This window comes from Hordeum vulgare, chromosome 3H (genome assembly GCF_904849725.1).
Source record: "Hordeum vulgare subsp. vulgare chromosome 3H, MorexV3_pseudomolecules_assembly, whole genome shotgun sequence".
Lineage (NCBI taxonomy): Eukaryota > Viridiplantae > Streptophyta > Magnoliopsida > Poales > Poaceae > Hordeum > Hordeum vulgare.
The window spans coordinates 429,719,527-429,729,896 of record NC_058520.1 but is presented as its reverse complement, the minus strand read 5'-3'; positions in this window follow the sequence as shown (position 1 = coordinate 429,729,896).

Genomic DNA, 10,370 nt, shown 5'->3' with positions numbered 1-10,370 from the left:
AGTCCAAAACAAGGCAGATAACCCGACAAAATGTTGAGGAGGGTGAAACTTTCACGAAGAAGATTACTCACTCAAGAGCGAAGATGACTTTATCTTTCACCTTTGAGGAGTTCTTCTTTATTTTTCAGGATGGACTTTAATATGGATGAATCTAAATGAAACTAGGGGCTCATGTTGGGGATATACCCCTTGGGTTGACCAACCCTGCACGTAACCCGTGTGGGCTATAACTTGGACTGGAGGCCCTTTAAGTATGAAGGACGAGGATGCAGCTTGATGACTAGAGGCTGGCTCATGTCCCATCGCGTGGTGGGCCGACTCATGATGAAAGGCATGAAGATTTCCCCTCGCCCAAGTTAGTAGGAGAAGAAATAACTCACAGGTTGTGTTACGACCCGGACTCTATTGTAATTTCAGGGCATCCACCTATATATAAACGGCAGCCCCTGAGGTAGAGGGGACAAGTGAGAAACCCTCGAGAGTTAGGTAGAAATTGCGCACCCTTGTAATCGAGATAATCATCAATAAACATCGAAAGCATGACGTAGGTTTTTACCTCCATCGGAGGGGCCAGACCTAGGTAAACTCACGTCTCTCGATTCCGATCAACCCTATTCAAGACGCCACCTAGTTGCGATGGCCTCACACCTAAGTTCTTTCACAAGGACACTACCGTGAAAAATCCACAACACCTCGCTCGGAGGATGACACTTTGACTTGGGCCCTTCGGAAATATGGTGTCTTCTCAGTTAAAATTGCATACCAGTTTGGTTTTGATGAAGCTCCTAGACGCTCAGTGTATGGGTCTAGTTCACGACCAGATGGACGCCACTCATGCTGGAAACTTATATGGTCTTCGGACGTACCCCCATCGGTCTAAAATTTTTCTTGGAGTGTGGCCACTAATCCGCTTCCTACATGGTGGAACAAACATAGGCGAGTGATGCGTCTGAAACGTATCTATAATTTTTGATGGTTACACGCTGTTATCTTGTCAACTTTGGATGTTTTGTTTACCTTTTATATCTTTTTTGGGACTAACTTATTAACTCAGTGCCAAGTGCCAGTTCTTGTTTTTTCTGTGTTTTTGACTCTTTTCAGATCTGATTTTGGAATGGAGTCCAAACGGAATAAAATCCCCAAAATGATTTTTTCCAGAATGGAAGAATATCGGGAGGCTTGAGGGCCAAGAAAGTGGGACCACAGGGAGCCCACAAGCCTTGTTGCCGCGGCCAGGGGGGAGGCCGCGACAACCAAGCTTGTGGCCTCCCTGGCGCCCCCCTGTCCTAGGTCTTTGGCCTATAAATTCCCTAAAAATCCAGAAAAAATTAGGGCGTCCACGAAAACACTTTTCCGCCGCCGCAAGCTTTCGTTTCCGCGAGATCTCATCTGGAGACCCTTCCCGGTGCCCTGCCGGAGGGGACTTTGGAGTTGGAGGGCTTCTACATCAACATCATCGCCTCTCCAATGACTCGTGAGTAGTTCACTCCAGACCTACGGGTCCGTAGTTAGTAGCTAGATGGCTTCTTCTCTCTCTTGGATCTTCAATACAAAGTTCTCCATGATCTTCATGGAGATCTATTCGATGTAATCTTCTTTGGCGGTGTGTTTGTCGAGATCCAGTGAATTGTGGATTTGTGATCAGATTATCTATGATATATATTTGAGTCTTTGCTGATTTCTTATATGCATGATTTGATATCCTTGTAAGTCTCTCCGAGTCTTGGGTTTTGTTTGGCCAACTAGATCTATGATTCTTGCAATGGGAGAAGTGCTTGGTTTTGGGTTCTTACCGTGTGGTGACCTTTCCCAGTGACAGTAGGGGCAGCAAGGCACACATCATGTAGTTGCCATCAAGGGTAACAAGATGGGCTTTGTCGTAGATATGATATTGTCCATCTACATCATGTCATCTTTCTTAAGGCGTTACTCTGTTCTTTTGGACTTAATACACTAGATGCATGTTGGATAGCGGTCGACGTGTGGAGTAATAGTAGTAGATGCAGAAAGTATCGGTCTACTTGTTTTGGACGTGATGCCTATAGATATAATCATTGCCATAGATGACGTCACGACTTTGCACGGTTCTATCAATTGCTCGACAGTAATTTGTTCACCCACCGTGTAATTGCTTTCATGAGAGAAGCCACTAGTAAACACTACGGCCCCCGGGTCTATTCACACATATCGTTTCCACTTTCACTTTTACTTTGCTTTGTTACTTTGTTGCTTTCAGTTCTCACTTGGCAAACAATCTGTAAGGGATTAACAACCCCTTCATAGCGTTGGGAGCAAGCTCTTTGTGTTTGTGCAAGGACTTGTGATACTCCTTCACTGGATCGATACCTTGGTTCTCAAAACTGAGGGAAATACTTACCGCCGCTGTGCTACATCACCCTTTCCGCTTCGAGGGAACACCAACGCAAGGCTCCAAGGCCACGGGGGAATCCTTTGCATATTTGCCTAGGAAGTCCCTAAAGGCGTAGCTGTAGCAGAAGGATTCCTGGTGCCGTTGCTGAGGAGAATCAAGACAAGAATAGTCTCCTGTGAGCACGCTTGTTTCTGGCGCCGGTGGAAGGTCTTTTGTTGCAGTACCAAGAAGAATTGCTGGCGCCGTTGACGGGGAAGGAGAGATCTATCCAAGTAGGTCTCACAAAGTCACCTCTTACATTTTTTTTGCCAGTTGCCTCTCGTTTTCCTCTCCCCCAGTTCACATTTGCCGTTTTCATTTGCCTTTCTTCTTTGCCTTTCTCTTTTGCCTTTTTGCCTTTCTCTCTTGCCGTTTTTCTTTTGCCCATTTCAGTCTCCCTCTTCCTGCTCGTTTGTGTGTGAGATAGTCCATCAATGGCTAGACCTATCACTCCAAACGATACCCTTGAGAATGAAGTTCTCATTTTAGGTAGAATGAGGAAGAAAATTTAAAGGACGCTTGGTACAGGATTTGCAATGCTCAAAGCAAATCTACTCGTAAGCAATCCACTACCATTCTTCTTCGCAGTTTCTATGTTAGAATTTCTCCTTGGAATAGGTATATCCTTGATACCATTGTAGGCGGGAATTTTTTGGGGAGCCATACTATTGACTCCTATGGAGCTATCATGAATTTGGTAGGCTCACCCCCGCTCATGGTTAATGGAACTACCTTAACCTTGGAACACGTGATGCAAAGGCTTGACGCTATTGAAAACAAAATTGCCACAGTTGAACTTATTGAGGGTTTGGATAGAAAGATCCACAATCAAATTACTTAGTACGGATCCAAAGTGGGAATTTTTTTTGAAAAATTTAAGGGAGAAGGAACTTATAGTTAATGATTCTTGTAGAATTAACAAACTAGAAGATGTCATAACCAACTTGGGTTCCACTTTTGCCGCTGTGCAAAATACTCCAAATCTCACTCTCAAAAAGACCGTAAAGTCTGTTTTTTTCCTAAAGCTAGTGGTGAGTCATCCAATAAATATGAAGATCTTAATATGATAAATGATCACGCTACTTATGGTTTGAGCACCAAAGATGACTATACTGTTGGGGAACGTCGCATGGGAAATAAAATTTTTTCCTACGCGCACGAAGACCTATCATGGTGATGTCCATCTACGAGAGGGGATGAGTGATCTACGTACCCTTGTAGATCGTACAGCAGAAGCGTTAGAGAACGCGGTTGATGTATTGGAACGTCCTCACGTCCCTCGATCCGCCCCGCGAACAATCCCGCGATCAGTCCCACGATCTAGTACCGAACGGACGGCACCTCCGCGTTCAACACACGTACAGCTCGACGATGATCTCGGCCTTCTTGATCCAGCAAGAGAGACGGAGAGGTAGAAGAGTTCTCTGGCAGCGTGACGGCGCTCCGGAGGTTGGTGATGACCTTGTCTCAGCAGGGCTCCGCCCGAGCTCCGCAGAAACGCGATCTAGAGGAAAAACCGTGGAGGTATGTGGTCGGGCTGCCGTGGAAAAGTCGTCGTAAATCAGCCCTAAAACCTCCGTATATATAGGTGGGAGGGAGGGAGCCTTGCCTTGGGGCTCAAGGAGCCCCAAGGGGGTCGGCCGAGTCCAAGGGGGAGGACTCTCCCCCCCCAAACCGAGTTGGACTAGGTTTGGTGGGAGGGAGTCCCCCTTCCTTCCCACCTCCTCCTTTTTTTTTCCTTTCTCTCTTGATTTTCTTCTCCTTGGCGCATAGGGCACTTGTGGGCTGTCCCACCAGCCCACTAAGGGCTGGTGTGTCTCCCCCAAGGCCTATGGGCTTCCCCGGGGTGGGTTGCCCACCCGGTGAACTCCCGGAACCCATTCGTCATTCCCGGTACATTCTCGGTAACTCCGAAAACCTTCCGGTAATCAGATGAGGTCATCCTATATATCAATCTTCGTTTCCGGACCATTCCGGAAACCCTCGTGACGTCCGTGATCTCGTCCGGGACTCCAAACAACATTCGGTAACCAACCATATAACTCAAATACGCATAAAACAACGTCGAACCTTAAGTGTGCAGACCCTGCGGGTTCGAGAACTATGTAGACATGACCCGAGAGACTCCTCGGTCAATATCCAATAGCGGGACCTGGATGCCCATATTGGATCCTACATATTCTACAAAGATCTTATCGTTTGAACCTCAGTGCCAAGGACTCGTATAATCCCGTATGTCATTCCCTTTGTCCTTCGGTATGTTACTTGCCCGAGATTCGATCGTCAGTATCCGCATACCTATTTCAATCTCGTTTACCGGCAAGTCTCTTTACTCGTTCCGTAATACAAGATCCCGCAACTTACACTAAGTTACATTGCTTGCAAGGCTTGTGTGTGATGTTGTATTATCGAGTGGGCCCCGAGATACCTCTCCGTCACACGGAGTGACAAATCCCAGTCTTGATCCATACTAACTCAACGAACACATTTGGAGATACCTGTAGAGCATCTTTATAGTCACCCAGCTACGTTGCGACGTTTGATACACACAAAGCATTCCTCCGGTGTCCGTGAGTTATATGATCTCATGGTCATAGGAACAAATACTTGACACGCAGAAAACAGTAGCAACAAAATGACACGATCAACATGCTACGTCTATTAGTTTGGGTCTAGTCCATCACATGATTCTCCTAATGATGTGATCCCGTTATCACGTGACAACACTTGCCTATGGCCAGGAAACCTTGACCATCTTTGATCAACGAGCTAGTCAACTAGAGGCTTACTAGGGACAGTGTTTTGTCTATGTATCCACACAAGTATTGTGTTTCCAATCAATACAATTATAGCATGGATAATAAACGATTATCATGAACTAAGAAATATAATAATAACTAATTTATTATTGCCTCTAGGGCATATTTCCAACAGTCTCCCACTTGCACTAGAGTCAATAATCTAGTTCACATCACCATGTGATTCCAACGAATCCAACACCCATATAGTTACGGGGTCTGATCACGTCTTGCTCACGAGAGAGGTTTTAGTCAACGGTTCTGAAACTTTCGGATCTATGCGTTCTTTACAAATCTTTATGTCATCTTATAGATGCTGCTACTACGTGCTATTCGGAAATGCTCCAAATATCTACTCTACTATATGAATCCGTTTCACTACTCATAGTTATTCGGATTAGTGTTAAAGCTTGCATCGACGTAACCCTTTACGACGAACTCTTTAACCACCTCCATAATCGAGAAAAATTCCTTAGTCCATTTGTTACTAAGGATAAATTTTGACCGCTGCTAGTGATTCAAATGGATCACTCTCTGTACCTCTCAACAGACTTTGAGTCAAGGCACACATCAGGTGCGGTACACAGCATGGCATACTTTAGAGTCTACGGCTAAGGCATAGAAGACGACCTTCGTCTATTCTCTTTATTCTGCCGTGGTCAGGTTTTGAGTCTTACTCAAATTCACACCTCACAACGGAACCAAGAACTCCTTCTTTGCTGATCTATTTTGAACTCTTTCAAAAACTTGTCAAGGCATGCATCTTGTTGAAACTTCTATTAAGCGCTTTCGATCTATCTCCATAGATCATTGATGCTCAACGTTCAAGTATCGTAATCCAGGTACTCCTTTGAAAAATTCTTTCAAACAACCTTGTATGCTTTACAGAAATTCTACATTACTTCTGATCCAAAATATGTCAACCACATATACTTATCAGAAATTCTATAGTGCTCCCACTCACTTCTTTGGAAATACAAGTTTCTCATAAACCTTGTACACACCCAAAATCTTTGATCATCTCATCAAAGTGCTTATTCCAACTCCGAGATGCTTGCACCAGTCCATTGAAGGATCGCTGGAGTTTGCATACTTGTTAGTATCCTTAGGATCGACAAAACCTCCTGGTTGTATCACATACAATGTTTGCTCAAGGAAACCGTCGAGGAAACAATGTTTTGACATCTACATGCAATATTTCATAAATAATGCATCAACAACTAACATAATTCGAACAGACCTTTAGCATCGCTACGAGTGAGAAAGTCTCATCATAGTCAACTGTTTGATCTTGTCGAAAACATCTTTGCGACAAGTCGAGCTTTTCTTAATAGTGACTTATCACCATCATCGTCTGTTTTCCTTTTAAAGATCCATTTTACTCAATAGTCCCATGACCATCAAGTAGTTCTAGCAAAGTCCACACTTTGTTTTCACACATGGATCCTCTCTTGGATTTCATGGCTTCCAGCCATTTGTCGGAATCTGGGCCCACCATCGCTTTCTCCATAACTCGTAGGTTCACTGTTGCTCAACAACATGACCTCCAAGACAGGGTTACCGTACTACTCTGCAGCAGTACGCGACCTTGTCGACCTACGAGGTTTGTAGTAACTTGATTCGAAGCTCAATGATCACCATCATCAGCTTCCACTTCAATTGGTGTAGGCGCCACAGGAACAACTTCCTACGCCCTGCTACACACTGGTTGAAGTGATGGTTCAATAACCTCATCAAGTTCTACTACCCTCCCACTCAATTCTTTCGAGAGAAAACTTTTCTCGAGAAAGGATCCGTTTCTAGAAACAAACACTTTGCTTTCGGATCTGAGATAGGACATGTACCCAACTGTTTTGGATATCTTATGAAGATGCATTTATCCGCTTTGGGTTCGAGCTTATCAGACTGAAATCTTTTCACATAAGTTCCCAAGCCCCAAACTTTCAAGAAACGACAGTTTAGATTTCTCTAAACCTCAGTCTATACTGTGTCATCTCAACGGAAATACGCGGTGCCCTATTTAAAGTGAATGTGGTTGTCTCTAATGCATAACCCACAAACGATAGTGGTAATTCGATAAGAGACATCACAGCATGCACCATACTAAATAGTGCGTGGCTATGACGTTCAGACACATCATCACACTATGAAGTTCCAGGTGGCATGAACTGCGAAACAATTTCCATATTGTCTTAACTGTGTACCAAAAACTCGTAACTCAGATATTCATTTCTATGATCATATCGTAGACAGTTCATCCTCTTTTTACGACGAACTTCACTCTGAAACGGAATTGAACTTTTTCAACATTTCAGACTTGTGATTCATTAAGTAAATACTCCTGTATCTACTCAAGTCGTCAGTGAAGCAAGAACATAATGATATCCACTGCGTGCCTCAGCATTCATTGGACTGCATACATCAAAATGTACCACTTCCAACAAGTTACTATCTTGTTTCATCTCAATGAAAACAAGGCCTTGCTCATGTGGTATGATTTGCATGTCACTAGTGATTCGAAATCAGGTGAGTAAAGATCCATCAGCATGGAGCCTCTTCATGCAATTTATACTAACATGACTCAAGCGGCAGTGCCACAAGTAAGTGGTACTATCATCATTAACTCGTATCTTTTGGCACCAATGTGTAACACTACAATCGAGATTCAATAAACCATTGAAGGTGATTATTCAAGCAAATAGAGTAACCATTATTCTCTTTGAATGAATAATCTTATTGCAATAAACACGATCCAATCATGTTCATGCTTAACGCAAGCACCAAATAACAATTATTTAGGTTCAACACCAATCCCGATGGTAGAGGGAGCGTGCGACGTTTGATCATATCAACCTTGGAAACACTTCCAACACGTATTGTCACCTCGCCTTTAGCTAGTCTCCGTTTATGCCGTAGCTTTCATTTCGCGTTACTAATCACTTAGCAACCGAACCGGTATCCAATACCCTCGTGCTACTAGGAGTACTAGTAAAGTACACATCAACATTATGTATATCAAATATAATTCTCTCGACTTTTGCCAGCCTTCTTATCTACCAAGTATCTAGAGTTGCTCCGCCTCAGTGACTGTTCCCCTTATTACAGAAGCACTTAGTCTCGGGTTTGGGTTTAATCTTGGGTCTCTTCATTAGCGCAGCAACTGTTTTGCCGTTTCACGAAGTATCCCTTCTAGCCCTCGCCTTTCTTGAAACTTAGTGGTTTTTCAAACCATCAACTATTGATGCTCCTTCTTGATTTCTACTTTCGCAGTGTCAAACGTCGCGAATCGCTCAAGGATCATTGTATCTATCCTTGATATGTTATAGTTCATCACGAAGCTCTCAAAGCTTGGTGGCAGTGACTTTTGGAGAACCATCACTATCTCATCTTGAAAGTGCGTTATATCGACTAGAGGGGGGGTGAATAGGAGATTTTTAGAATTTCATCACTGAGGAAATTCCTTTTGAGGAAATTCCTCACTGATGACTAACTTACAGCGGAAATAGTTAAGGATCAGTTGTGCAATTGTTCACAACAGCAGTATTACAGAGTGAAGATTATGAAAACAGATTGCACAGCAAGCAGGCACGCAGAATACAGATGATGATTTACTCAAGCGAAGAATTTTGAGGTTGAGGAAATTCAGACAAAGTCTTCAGCAAATTCTTCAAACAGTCACAGTGAAAGTCATCAACACATAATACAGAGAATGTAAAGAGTTGAGGAATTAAAACCCGATTCTTGGTGAAGACTGTTGTTGATGACCCAGTTCCAACTGCTGTGACAGTTGTACATCTGGTTTGCAGCGGCTTGGTATTTAAACCAAAGGACACCCAGTCCCGGGACACACAGTCCATACCGTATTCTCCTTGAGCTAAGGACACACAGTCCTCGCCCAACACTCGTGGTAAGTCTTCAGGGCAGACTTCCAAACCCTCACAAACTCGGTCACCCGGCGATCCACAATTGACTGCTGGATTGCTCTAGACCATGACGCCTAACCGTCTGGAGGATGCACAATCCTCAAAGGAAACAGGCTTCAGTCCCACACAGGAACAACTTCTTCAGTGATGCTCAATCACTAGGTTTGGTTTGTGGTTTCGGTGGGTGGTGTATTTCCTCACTGATGATTTACTCTCGAAAGCTCTGAGGAATTGGGTTGCTCTTATGACAAGTGTCAGTTTCTAACGGAGCAGCCAACCAGCTAGTGGTTGTGGGGGGCGGCTATTTATATCCTGGGAGCATCCCGACATGATTTGACATTAATGCCCTTAAATAATATGACCGTTGGAGTGGATAAGATCAGTGACTTGGCGTGGCTTATCGAAACGGTCGGGACTCTCAACTGTGAGAGTCCTCATGTTACTCATATTCCTCACTTGAGGCTTTTGATAGGATTTGGCTTGGTTGAGCATCATGAGGAAATCCATTCCATAGTGTTACTTTGACCCCCTTTAACAGTACGGTGTTCCTATTCATCAAATGCGAAGAAAATAAAACAGAAAGCGAAAATCTTCACGCTTCAATTTCTTCAGAACGATTTTCTTCAGGAACCACCGACCTTCTCAATATCAATATCTTTATGAGGAATATCAATTTCATCGCAAATTCTTCGCGATTCATTTCTTTAGCTTCAGAACAATTTCTTCAACTGAAGACATATATTTTTAGGGGTTGATATTCTTCAAATATCTCACACTCCTCAATGACCTATAGATCCTGTGTACACTTATAAACACATTAGATACTTAACCTATAAGTCTTCAAACCACCAAAATCACTAAGGGGCACTAGATGCACTTACAATCTCCTCCTTTTTGGTGGTTGATGACAATTAGGTTAAGTCTTCAACAGGGATCAAAAATATGAAGTGTAAATGCTCATTTGAGGAATTTGAAAACAAGATTCACAGAGACTCCCCCTCAAGATGTGCATACCTTGAGGATTTTGCTTTTATAGCATATGCACATTGATGATTTATATCATGGAGATCTCCCCCTGAATCTTGTAAATCATGCATACATATAACATATTATATGAAGAAAATGAAGATGCATGATGGCAAATGGTATCTGACGAATTTCAGCATGCGTGCATTAAAACTTGAGGAATAAGCATGCGAAGAAAAACGTTCAAAAGCATCAGAGTACCATCGGGCTTAA